The 13918-nt window shown below is 42.6% G+C and overlaps 1 long non-coding RNA gene across 5 annotated transcripts in view; it reads left to right on the forward strand.

The window, feature by feature from the left end:
• Positions 1-13918, forward strand: part of LOC138373584 (uncharacterized) — a 432068-nt gene continuing 418150 nt past the window's right edge. The window contains exons 1-4 of one of the 5 annotated variants that reach the window (XR_011231203.1): positions 1-331; positions 3217-3379; positions 5932-6095; positions 7342-7440. This is a non-coding gene — a long non-coding RNA (uncharacterized lncRNA). The remainder of the gene's footprint in view (positions 332-3216; positions 3380-5931; positions 6096-7341; positions 7441-13918) is intronic. The other 4 variants (XR_011231202.1, XR_011231205.1, XR_011231206.1 and 1 more) reach the window with 4 other exon arrangements.

Below are 13918 nucleotides of genomic sequence, written 5' to 3' on the forward strand. Positions count from 1 at the left end.
AACAGGAATTTCCTTTAGTACTTTCTTATATTAATACATCTTCAGAGCGAACCATTCCTTCTGAAGATGTATTAATATACGAAAGTACTTAGAGCATTCTATTGTGGTTTTAATATTGAACAATTATACATATACGAAACAGACAAATCTGGTGTCCGAAATAGTAAAAATATTAGTGTGCGATGTGATCAATGTAAGGGGGATATTGGGTGTGCCTCGTATCCCCTACAACAACAAGAAGTTCGAGAGCGATGAGGCCCCCACCTACTAGCTTCAGGATGTCGTCGAATCTAAATCAACAATATACTACCGCCGCTACTTTCTCGGAAACGTAAGTACCCGCCGGTTTACTTCTCTCACCCTGCCTAGCCTGGCCTGGCCTGACCTGGCCTAGCCAGACCTGACCTGGCCTAGCCTTACCTAGCCTAGTCTGACCTGGCCTAGTCTGACCTGACCTGGCCTAGCCTTACCCAACACTAATCACCACACGTGACAGCCCAAACGAATCGCAAATAAGTACACGTAACAAGTCATATGCCCGGACACTCTTTCACCTTGGGGACTGAGTGGTAACTATTGTATAGAAGAGCCGGCTCCCCGAGAGTGGTAAGAGGGCGTGATAAGAGGCTAACGTGTGGTCTTGAAGGAAGTCGATAAAGCAGACAATTTTCAAAAGGAAGGGCAGCATAACGAGCAGACAGGAATGGACAGACAGTCGGTTATCCCATAATGTGTAATACGCCCCGCACAGCATGGGTGGAGTGGGGGGGGGGGGGTTGTAGCAGGGCACAGTATGGTGATGGTGCGGGTGAAGTACACACCCACTGAATTCCTGCCATCAATAATTGTTTTCATAACCATTAGAACAATGGCATCCCTCCAGCCACCATCCTTCCACTGACCCCCTCCTCTGGTCCTCCACCTCAGACAATAACCCCCCACACCCCCTCTCCCTTCCAGACATCAGCATGTCAAAATCAGTACCATAATGTGTTTAAACTATTTAAACTAAGTCATTGTGTATCTCAAGGTATCTTAATTCATTTGAAAGTGTACATGTGCATTCGTTCATATACTCGCCTAATTGTGCTTGCTGGGGTTGAGCTCTGGCTCTTTAGTTCCACCTCTCAACTGTCAATCAACAGGTGTACAGGTTTCTGAGCCTATTGGGCTCTATCATATCTACACTTGAACCTGTGTATGGAGTCAGCCTCCACCACATCACTTACTAATGCATTCCATTAGATATAATCATATATGATTACACATAATCATAATCATTCTATACACATAATCATATATGTGTACGTCAACGTATACATACATGCGTATATATACCTCATATTAAAATACTGATAAACGAATGACCACGAACAAATTAATTTATAATTGTAGCATTATATATAATTTTAATAGACTAATTACGTGTTTATACATTTGAATGGTCCAGACAGGTGGCCAGCCTTGGACATATACACTTCTGGTAGGCACAATGACCTCATGTTAGACCCTTGATAGATTATGTGAGAGAGAGAGAGAGAGCTGGGGCAGGGAGGTGCGTGCCCCAGGGAGATAATCCATGCCCATGCCCCGCCTCGAGGTCAGTTCTCGAGTCACACCAAGAATAACAATCGAGCAAGTTGTCCTGACCAGGATGTGGCATATTTGGGAGGGTTGAGGAATAGGAAGCCTGTCTGATAGGGCTCTTGGCAAGCAGCTCTCCCTCAGTCTACCTATCTATATGGAAGAAATGTATCTAGGCCCTCCTCCCCCCTGCCTATTCTCTCTCCCCCACCTTTCTTCCTTCATTTCCTCCCTCCTTCCCTCCCCCTCACTGGTGAGAGAGTAGGAGTGTGAGAGTAGTTAGAGAATTCGTAGTTCTCACGCTCGTGAAATTGTCTGCGACCCTGGAGGAGTAGAGCGGAGGGGGGGGTGAAAGTAGGTGACGATGGAGGAGTAGAGGGGAGCATTATATGCAGTGAACGTAGGTGTCTATGGAAGAGTACATCATAGAGGAGGGTGAAAGGAAGGTGACGATGGAGGAGGAGAAGGGAGGGGGTGTGAAGGTAGGTGATGATGGAGGAGTAGAGGGGAGGAGGGGGGCAAAGGTAGGTGTCTATGGAAGAGTACATCATAGAGGGGGGTGAAGGTAGGTGGCGATGGAGTAGAGCAAAAGGGGTGGGGGTTGAAAGTAATCCTGAGTTTAATTTTTTAGTTATATATAGTGACACCTCGGCTTACGAATGAATATTTATGAACTTTTCGGGTTACGAGCCTAATTTCTTCAAAAAATTTGAACCGGGTTACAAACTTTGCCTCGGGAAAGGAGTTTGTTGATATACGTATGGGCTGACCTAGCGCGTGGCGGCATGGTGATCGCGCCTCAGTTTACCAGTGTCTCCTGCCTAGTAAGTATCGCGCCTGAATTCTTTGTAAAGCATTACATTTGTTTTGGGATTTTTGGCTATTTGAACATAAAATTTGTTATGATATATCTTGCCATGAGTCCCAAGAAAGCCAGTGGTAAGGTTCAAGCCAAGAAAACACATGTGAGAATGACCATAGAGGAAAAACAAGAGAGCATTCATAAACATCAAAATGGTGCACAGGTTGTTGAACTAGCTAGGCAGTACAACAAATCTATGTCAACAATATGCACTGTACTTGCTAAGAAAAAGGACATTATGAACATTAAAGTGGCAAAAGGCATATCAAGAATCCCGAAACAAAGAACACAAACACTTGAGGATGTTAAAAAGTTTTTATTAATTTGGATACACAACAAGGAGTTAGCAGGTGATAGCATTTCAGAGGCCATCATTTGTGAGAAACCAAGGCATTTGCATGAAGACCTTTTAAAGAAAACCCCTGGAACGAGGGGGGGGGGAAAGATGAATCAAGTTTGAAAATGTGAAAAGTTTGAGTGACAATAGAGCCTCGTGGAAAACTTTTGCTGTGGTCATTACCTGGTGGAATGCACCCAGGATGGAGTATTAGGGCTATACATCTTTTAAATCATAAAAGTAATAAACATTTCCCATCAACCTTACAAACAATATTAACCTATTTTCATGTATTTCCCCCATGTGCATTTTAACAAAGTTGCTAAATTGCCTTTATCATTCTGTAAAATTTCAATTATAGTACTGTATGTATAATTTTGTTAGTATAAATGGACTGAATATTCTGAAATTGCTATTAATTTTACAATTTCAGATTCAAAGGTGGTCTGGACACCCAATTTGGTCAGACAGGTGAAGAGAGCATTTAGGATAGTTCGAAGAGATGAAGATGGTCGCAATTGTGCTCGAAGAGGCAAACGCCCCCCTTTGCTCCTGACATTATGTTCAACCATTGACCTCTGCACACCTAACACAAGGTAGGTTGAAAACTCCTCCTTCATGTCATTGGTACATTAGCCAGAAACTCAGGGCTCATGTAGGAATATCCCTAAAAAAAAAAAAAGTGGCCCCAACAATGCATCCTCCAAGTCTGGAGGATGAGCAGGAGCATTGTCGAGAAGCAGGACCTTGAGTGTCAAACTTTTCTCTTGCAGATATTTTTTGATGGCAGGGCAAACCACTCCACATCACAGTTTTTCTGCACGTTATATATTTTTTTAAACTCTTGGATTTTCGGAATGATACACGAGCAAGGGTTTAGTTTTCAAATCGCCACACAGCACAAGAGTTAGCCTATCCTGACACAAGTTAGCCCAAGTTAGCTTGTGTCCGGGCAGTGACGTCTCCTCTTGGGTAATGTATGTCCTCTTCGGCAATTTTTTCCAGAATAGCTATGTCTCCTCACAATTAAACACTTGTTGTGGAATGTATCCATCAATACAGCACAGTGTATCTACAAAATTTTAATTTTTTACTTATATATAGTGTCACCTCGGCTTACGAATGAATATTTATGAACTTTTCGGGTTACGAGCCTAATTTCTTCGAAGAATTTGAATCGGGTTACAAACTTTGCCTCGGGAAATGAGTTTGTTGATATGCGTATGGGCTGACCTAGCGCGTGGTGGCATGGTGATCGCACCTCAGTTTACCAGTGTCTCCTGCCTAGTAACTATCGCGCCTGAATTCTTTATAAAGCATTACATTTGTTTTGGGATTTTTGGCTATTTGAACATAAAATTTGTTATTATATATCTTGCCATGAGTCCCAAGAAAGCCAGTGGTAAGGTTCAAGCCAAGAAAACACATGTGAGAATGACCATAGAGGAAAAACAAGAGAGCATTCATAAACGTCAAAACGGTGCACAGGTTGTTGAACTAGCTAGGCAGTACAACAAATCTATGTCAACAATATGCACTATACTTGCTAAGAAAAAGGACATTATGAGCGTTAAAGTGGCAAAAAGCATATCAACAATCCAGAAACAAAGAACACAAACACTTGAGGATGTTGAAAAGTTTTTATTAATTTGGATACACAACAAAGAGTTAGCAGGTGATAGCATTTCAGAGGCCATCATTTGTGAGAAACCAAGGCATTTGCATGAAGACCTTTTAAAGAAAACCCCTGGAACGAGGGGGAAAAAGATGAATCAAGTTTGAAAATGTGAAAAGTTTGTGTGACAATAGAGCCTCGTGGAAAACTTTTGCTGTGGTCATTACCTGGTGGAATGCACCCAGGATGGAGTATCAGGGCTATACATCTTTTAAATCATAAAAGTAATAAACATTTCCCATCAACCTTACAAACCATATTAACACTTTCGCGCTTTCGATTAGAGATAACTCGTCACTGGTTTTTCTTACGATTCCGCATAGCTGCCTACTTTTCTCGTCAATCGAAAAAATATTTCTATAAATTCCATTTTTTAACCGAAATGGATGGGGATACTTTTGTTTTGTAGAGAATTTATTTGCGAATTTTTTGGTACCAGAATGAATATTATATCACATAAACTTCTATGAGTAAAAAATAAAATACACAAAGTATGTTTGGGGGTGTGGCGAGCGTGTGGCAGTGGGTTCCCTTTAGCCATTGATATATCCAACACGTGGGAAATATTTGTATGTGTTATGTATATGTCTGTGTAGGGAATTTTACTGCGATCACTGTCATACAAATTATAAAATGTTTCAACAAGTATAAACATGACAAACATCAAACGAACGAAAACAATGCGTTCGTTTCTGCCGCGAACGCATACTGAGCGACGTGGTTCTATATTTGGCGCTTCTCTTACACATGCTTTGTACAAAGGTTATACAGTTCATCTTATAGAAAAAAATTTTGCGAACACATTGGTATAAAAAAGAAATACGTACATAGAAAAGTAGGGTCAGGAAACGTATAAACTTTCCAAGCATGATTTCCCACCTGTGTTTTCGCCAGTGCGCTCACGGCTAACTACTCTCCACTTCACACACTCTTGCGGGTGGGCAATTACCTATATTAAACATTCATATGCATATGTCCATGTAGAGAATTTTATTGCGATTCCAATGATACCAAAATTAGCGATGTAGGACAACTGTAGGCTTCGCAACCATTAAGAGAGTGGAAACATTTTGTTGCTGTTTGGCGCTCTCGGCGAGTGATCTGCATAGTTTTTTATTTGGTGTTGATACTCCTTATGCTTGGGCGGCATTTTATAGGTATGCTCTTATAGACAATTTCATTGCGAACACAGTGATACCAAATTTAAATACATGCGCCTTCAATTATTGTCAGGACAGTCAAAAGAGTGTACACTTTTTCGGTCTTACCGCGTAGGCGCGCGAAGTGCCGAAAGCATCTGGGGTATTTTTTTTTTTGAGCGCCGAGAGCGCGAAAGTGTTAACCTATTTTCATGTATTTCCCCCATGTGCATTTTAACAAACTGTAAAATTTCAATTACAGTATACTGTATATAATTTTGTTAGTATAAATGGACTGAATATTCTGAAATCACTATTAATTTTACAATTTCAGATTCAAAGGTGGTCTGGACACCCAATTTGGTCAGACAGGTGAAGAGAGCATTTAGGATAGTTCGAAGAGATGAAGATGGTCACAATTGTGTTTGAAGAGGCAAACACCCCCCTTTGCTCCTGACATTATGTTCAGCCTATTGACCCCTGCACACCTAACACAAGGTAGGTTGAAAACTCCTCCTTCATGTCATTGGTTCATTAGCCAGAAACTTAGGGCCCATGCAGGAATATCCCTAAAAAAAAAAAGTGGCCCCAACAATGCATCCTCCAAGTCTGGAGGATGAGCAGGAGCATTGTCGAGAAGCAGGCCCTTTAGTGTCAAACTTTTCTCTTGCAGATATTTTTTGATGGCAGGGCAAACCACTCTACATCACAGTTTTTCTGCACGTTATATATTTTTTAAAACTCTTGGATTTTCGGAATGATACACGAGCAAGGGTTTAATTTTCAAATCGCCACACAGCACAAGAGTTAGCCTATCCTGACACAAGTTAGCCCAAGTTAGCTTGTGTCCGGGCAGTGACGTCTCCTCTTGGGTAATGTATGTCCTCTTCGGCAATTTTTTCCAGAATAGCCATGTCTCCTCACAATTAAACACTTGTTGTGGAATATATCCATCAATACAGTATCTACAAAATCTTTAAAATCACGAACAAATCTTTCAGCCCCTACTTTGTCTGAGCTGGCACCCTCACCATGCCTCACAACACTATGAATACCACGTCTTTTTTCAAAATTTCTCAAACCATCCCCTACTCACCTTAAACTCTTTCGTATCTGCAAAACTCGTTCTAGGAGGTTTTCTTTATAAGATCTTGCATGAAGATTTCATTGTTGACCAAACCACACACTGGAAATTGAATAGACGACGACATTTCGATCCGTCCTGGACCATTATAAAGTCGATTGTGATGAGATGAGGGAAGCAAGAGCATTAAGTAGGCAAGAGAGAGAGGTGAGGAGATGGCAAGTATGTACGTATGTACATGAATAAAACATGTACATACTTATACATAACGTGTGTAAATAGTGTAATAAACACAATAACAGTATTTTGGGAGGAGGAATGTTGGCGAGTAATGTGTTGGAGGAGGGAGGGAGGACTGGCAGGGTGTGGCAGCTCACTCATGTTTTTTGGGCTCACCATACCAACATAGTGGATCGTTATGGTGAATACATACGTAGATGGGTATATACAATGTGTGTATATAGTGTAATAACAGCAAAAACACTGTTTGATTGTAGAATATGTCGCATATATGAGGCCCATAATTTTGAGCATAGCGATGTTCTATACTTTGAATTATATAAATTCCACAAATTACACACTTTTAAATAATATTACAGCAAAAAAAAAGAAGAAATGAATAAGAAACTTCAAAATAATTGTGCAACATTTTATTCGCAGCAACTGCCGTCGCACGGGGTGGCGGGGCCAACAGACCCCCATCGCTCCAACGCTCAGCGCCCATAATTTGCTCAACTTCCCAGCTCCATCGCAGCTAAAGTAAGTCACATACAATATTTTTTGTTTAGTTTCCCCGTGATCAGACTCTGCATTTTAACAATATAAGAAGAGAAAAAAAATTTTTGGAAAGAATTTATTTCTTGTGCACCAGGGTGTTATTTGGAGACAGAGCAGTTCAGTGGTTAACTACTAAATTTTTTTTTCTCCCACACATGCACCCCCCTAGGAAGCAGCCTGTAACAGCTAACTCCCAGATACCTATTTACTGTTAGGTAACAGGGGTCATCCCCTATTGTACAAAGAATCTGCTAAAGCTTTTAGGGCTAATCTTTGACACTCGTTTGTCTTTGTCGCCCCATATTTTTTACGTCCGAGTTGAATGCTCTAAGGCCCTTAACTAACTTTAGGTCATGTCCCATACTTCTTGGGGAGCTAATCGACACTGCTCCTCTCTTTACATTCCTCTCTCGTTCTGTCTAAACTCGATTATGGCCCTGTTTACTCGTCTGCTTCTCCTTCTACCCTTCACCATCTGGACACACTGCATCATACTGGGTTACGGCTCAGCTCTGGTACCTTTCCTTCGACACCTACCCTAAGCCTGTATGTTGAAACTGGCGTCCTGTTTCTACAGGATCGCCATGATCGCTACTGTCTTCTCCACCTTGCACGGTCCTTACAGCACCCTCACTCTTGCTTATGTCATGCCTTGACCTTTACCCATCCTGTGGTTCCTGTTCCCCTTCACCACCTATCTCTTTCTGTACGGTTGTCTCTCTTACAAAATGCTCTTTCAGTTTGTGTTACCAATATTTCCCCTCGTGTCATTCCGTCTTTGCCCCTATGGAGGGGTCCCCGTTCCTAAATTCTGTAAGCCTTGACCCACATGACTAAAACTTTTACCCCTCCTACAGTTCTAAATCACCTTTTCCTGGAACACTTTTCTTCACACTTCCACTCTATTTCCGTCTTCACCAATGGGTCTTAAGTCTGCAGACGGTGTAGGCTACTCTGTTGTTTTTCCTGACTGCACCTTTGTGTCTCCTGCCTCCGGAGACTAGCATCTTCATGGCAGAACTTTATGCTATTCTCTATGCTCTTCATCAACTCTTTTCTCGCTGTCAATCCTCCTCTGTGTTTGTAGTTGACACTTGCAGTGCCCTCATGGCTCTAGAATCCTTTAATCCAGTCCATCCTTTGGTAGTTGAAATTCAACATTGGCTGTTTCTTATCTCCAGTAGATTTAAGACAGTGGAATTTCGCTGGATTCCCACCCATATTGGTGTGTTCTTAAATGAGCGTGCGGACACTGCCGCTAAGGAAGCTATCCGCACCTGTCCCATCTCCCGTAAAGGTATTCCTTATTATGACTTTTACCCAGTTATTCATTTCCCCATTCTTGCCCGTTGTCAGGGTTGTTGGTCTTCTGTTACTGGTAACAAATTGCGTGCTCTTAAGAGTAGTGTGTTCCCGTGGCCTTCCTCCTACCACCGTAACCGGTGGTGGGAAACGGCTCTGGCGAGGTTGTATATTGGTCATACACGTTTAACTCACGGGCACTTAATGGAGCGCTGCCCTGCTTCTTATTGTCCAAACCGTTGTCTCTACATGTCCTGACTTCCAGGACTTACGTGTCTTGCTTCCCGACCATCCCTCACTGTCAATTGTCCCTCGATAAAATTCATGGTAAATTCAATACCTTTGATATTGTTCACCGTATGCGTTTTTGTTCTTGTATTGGTGACGTTAGTGATATTTAGCGCACTATGATTATCCCACACATTTGATGGTTTGATAATTACTGTACTGTACAGTACTTTGGTTTGGAATGTATCAAATAAAGTTGTTTCATGTATTCAAATGTGTGAGAAAATCCACTGGGGCTGTGAGATGAAGCGAACCTGTAACAAAGGCATTGCCAGTTGCATACTCTACCACCACTGATGGTAAAAGTCTTACAACTGGATATCTTGTGTGACGGGTTATGGTATCACAGCTATACTGAACCAAGATGGTATGGCTCTCCCTCACATAAATGAAAGAAATGCTGCTATTGACCTTGCAGTGTGTAAGTTGCAGGTGGAAACAAATGAAAATTATCAAATAAATAATTAAACAATTTACTGAAATAGTAATGAACAAAAATAACACATGACAATACTTGACTATCATGTAATGCAAAGGTGAACAAGTTAGTATGACCTTAAATGCAAAAAATAAACTATAAGCAATGAATAAAAGTATGAAGATATACTGGTGTTCTGAAGATAGCTACCATACCACCATGGCATCAGTCACATGATGTTGGCTGGAAGTGGACGACGGGTTAGAGACACCAAGGTGATCCTAGAGCACTAAGGGAGAGATTGCCTCTCCAGGGAGGCAGCGCTCTTTATATAGTCCGGCGGTGATGACTCACCAGTGTCAACGCGAGGTGGACATCTGGTCAACTAGCAAACTGCTCGTTGTGGCTGGCGGTGCCTTTGTCTTGAGCTGTACCACTGTCAGTTGAAGGCGGCTAACTGCTTGTTTGTGGGGACAAACTGCCAGTTAGCAGTGGTGCCCGGCTTGCCTCTGAGTCGTACCAGGCCGTGCCAGGCCCTGGGGGGTATGGAGAGGTGGCAGGACTGATGACTCTTCTGGGCTGGTGTAGATGTATACTTCCAGTGCAGAGGCATTGAAGGTGAAGGGAAAAGGCAGTTCCACTGCTATGCAGGGGATTCACGTGACACTTGTGAAGCCACAGAAAGTCTGGAGGCCCTACTGAAGCCAGTCCAAGTATTAAATAAAACCCCTGAAGTACGCCGGTGAAGGGTGAAGCAAGACCGTATGCCCCAACTTCAGGCACACACAGAAAATCACGTTTTGGTCCCGCCTCTCAACTGTGTATTTGAAGTTGGGGCGCATGGTGTTGAACTGCTTCAGCCTTCACCTGAGTGCTTGTAGGTCTTACGTAAGACGTTGACTCAAGGAGGGGCCTCAAAACTTGCTGTGATTTATGGGGAAATCCGGTTGTAAGACTTTTACAAAGTCAGTAATATACTGTGGTAGAGTATGCAGCTGCCAGTGCCTTGGGCAAGGGTTTACGTCGCCTCACAGCTCCAGTGGATTTTCTGCTTGGTGTATATCAGGTTGTGATTTTGTGTGTGTACCGTATTGTTATGATCGCCGTCTGATAAGTCCTTTCTGGCCTCAAGAGTCATTTTTACCCACCTAGAAAGATTGCAGATGGCCAAAGCAGTTATTTAAGTTAAGAAGGGACAAGTCTTAAACAGAATTTTGCATAATATTTGACTGTAAAGGGGTAAATTGAGGTAGATTGAAAAACAAAATGGTGAACCGGGCAGGCGGTACTCACAATTAGGCGAGTACACTCGGGAACTTTTAAAGTGCAACCAAACATGCTTTAGGCTCTCACAACAAGAGGTGAGTGGTGGTGGCTCAGGTGCTCAGCCAATCAGAGCACCTAAGGAGGGAGGGCAGGAGTGAGAGGGGGGTGGTATGTGGAAGTTTGGTGACAGTTGTGTGTAGTTTGTTCATCTTCATTGTAAGTTTCATGGCTTGGTGTGCATTTCCCTAGTAAATTTAATTAGGGAAAAATTCAGGTGTTTGATTTTTTAAATCCACTTTTTAAATGTTGAGTTGTTAAAGGCTCAAAGTGCATGGAGTTTGTTTGGGAGTATGGCATCCTCATGCTGTTGCGTGCTCGCGTGAGGTAGCAAAGGTGATGTAAAGTTGTGGGGTGTACATGCTTGGGACGTCCTCTCTCGGGATGGCTGGTGTTAGACCTGCGTGTTTGTCGGTTGTTGAAAAGCCGTCATCCTTTGCTGTTGTGGTATTGATTTTACATTGTTCATCTTGTAATTAATACTGTAGTGCGATATCTAGGGCTACCATTTGTAGGTTTAAAATGTCTAATACAAACAGTTGTCCAATGAGTTTTAATAGGAAATATCATCCACCAAGCACCATTGTACAATTATATTAATTGATAGTATATGGATTGTGCAGAACTGCTTAGAATGATCTTTAACACTTGGCTATATTGGTCATGTCAAATACCTGCACGGTGAATGCTCCAAGACCCTTTCTTTATTCAGTGTTGTCACATACCTCATGGGGGTATGGATAGGCAAACACTCATTCGGTTAAACTTGCCTTGTAGTACTTTCAGAGCTCAGTAATTTGGAATCTGGTTAGCACTTTCCAAATAAATTGACCTTTAAAGTGAATTCCTATTTAGGTTTAAAACATTATACCGAATGAGAAACTCGGATTATATAGCCGAACACCAGAAATGTTGTTATTCAATTTGGTTGCCTAAAGCACATTCAAGGACTACACATTACATGGCATTCCAGGATTCCTCTATACCTTGCCTTATGCTGTAAACATTGCCACAACCCTGTGTTTTATTGATTTAAATGGCCACAGGGAGGCATACAACACTGCAGATTATGATGTCATTAGTTATCCACTGTGCTGACAAGTGGGCTGGCTGATGTTCGTTGACACCTGTATCGTGCTTCAATTTAATCGCCAGGAGATCACCCTCTCACTAGACTCGTCTGTAGGAAGTAGAGTATAGTATCTCAAATTACCTTGGATCATAAATAGCATAAGACTTGGGGGTAGGAGAGGGTTGCAGTGTTTGTCATGGCTCTCAGTTGTTCCTGGTATTAGGCAATTTAGTTCTGGAATCATTTTTGTTGGCCAATGTTAAACTTTTTCGAAAGTAGATGTTTTTCTGAAAGGGAAGGAGGGGGGGGGGGGGGGGAACGTCTATGCTTGGATACAGTTATCTAAGTGAATACTTAGATTTATACAGTAGAATAACTACCTTCTTTTCCTTAGTCAAAAAGGTTGCTTGTTTATTTCTAGGGACTTGTATTTTCTTTTATTTTTAACTGCAGCAACTTTCAGTGAATGATAGATTCTTACTGAAAGGACCTTTACTTCATTGTTGTTGCTTTATGGTCATCTCATTGTGTACAGGGATTCCGCGAAGCTTTTGGGGTTAGTCTTTGACACTCGTTTGTCTTGGTCAGCCCATATTTCTTGCCTCCGAGTTGAATGCTCTAAGGCCCTTAACCTCCTTAAGGTTTTGTCCCATACTTCTTGGGGAGCGGATAGGCGCACGCTCCTCTATTTGCACTCCTCTCTCGTCCTGTCTAAACTCAATTATGGTTGCCCTGCATACTCTTCTGCTTCTTCTTCTACTCTTCGCCATCTTGATGCTTTGCACCATACTGGGTTGCGTCTCGGCTCTGGTGGCTTTCGTTCGACTCCCGCCCTTAGTTTGTATGTTGACACTGGCTTTCTCTCTCTTCAGGACTGCCGTGATCGCTACTGTCTTCGCTATCTTGCGCGGTCCTTCCAACATCCTTCCTCTCGCCTCTGTCGTGCATTGACTTTTCCTCCTCCTGTGGTTCCTGTTCCTCTTCATTGTCTCCCACTTTCTGTCCAGTTATCTCGCTTACAGGATTCTCTTTCTGTTCATATTTCTAATGTTTCTCCTCGTATTGTTCCTTCATTACCTCCGTGGAGAGTCCCCCTTCCCAAGTTTTGTACGTCCTTGACTTGTATTACTAAAGCCTTTACCCCTCCTACAATTCTGAAAAGCCTCTTCCTTGAGCACTTTTCTTCGCACTCCCACTCTATTTCCATCTTCCCTGATGGGTCTAAGTCTGCAGATGGTGTGGGCTACTCTGTTGTTTTTCCTGACCGTACTTACATGTGTCGCCTCCCTTCGGAGGCTAGCGTCTTTACGGCAGAACTTTATGCTATTCTCTATGCTCTTCGTCTCTTGCTTTTTCATTCTCTTTCCTCCTTTGTGGTTGTAGTTGATTCTCGTAGTGCCCTCATGGCTCTAGGGTCCTTTAATCCTGTCCATCCGGTGGTCATTGAGATTCAACATTGGCTGTTTCTTATTTCTAGTAAATTTAAATCAGTAGAGTTTTGGTGGGTTCCCAGCCATATTGGTGTTTCAATGAGCGTGCGGATGCTGGCGCTAAGGAAGCTATCCGTTCTTGTCCCATCTCCCGTAAAGGTATTCCTTATTCCGACTTTTATCCTGTTATTCATTCTTCCCCGTTGGCAGAGTTGTTGGTCCTCTGTGGTTGGTAACAAGCTGCGTACTCTCAAACTTAGTGTCCCCGTGACCTTCCTCCTACCACCGTAACCGGCGGTGGGACACTGCTTTGGCACGGCTGTGGGTTGGTCATACCCGCTTAACCCACGGTCACTTAATGGAGCGCCGCCCTGCTCCTTATTGTCCGAATTGCGTTGTCCCTCTTACAGTTGTGCATATCCTTGTTGAATGTCCTGACTTCCAGGATGAGCGTGTGTCTTGCTTTCCGACCGTCCCTCGATAGAATTCTAGGTGAATCGGATACTTTTGATATCGTGCGCCTTATGCGTTTTTGTTCTCGTATTGGCATTCTTGGTGATATTTAGCGCCCTCTGATTATTTCGCACTTTGATGGTGCTACATGGCCTTCCCAGTTTGGTGCCTTCT

The sequence above is a fragment of the Procambarus clarkii genome, chromosome 42 (assembly GCF_040958095.1).
Source record: "Procambarus clarkii isolate CNS0578487 chromosome 42, FALCON_Pclarkii_2.0, whole genome shotgun sequence".
NCBI classification, from domain to species: Eukaryota; Metazoa; Arthropoda; class Malacostraca; order Decapoda; family Cambaridae; genus Procambarus; species Procambarus clarkii.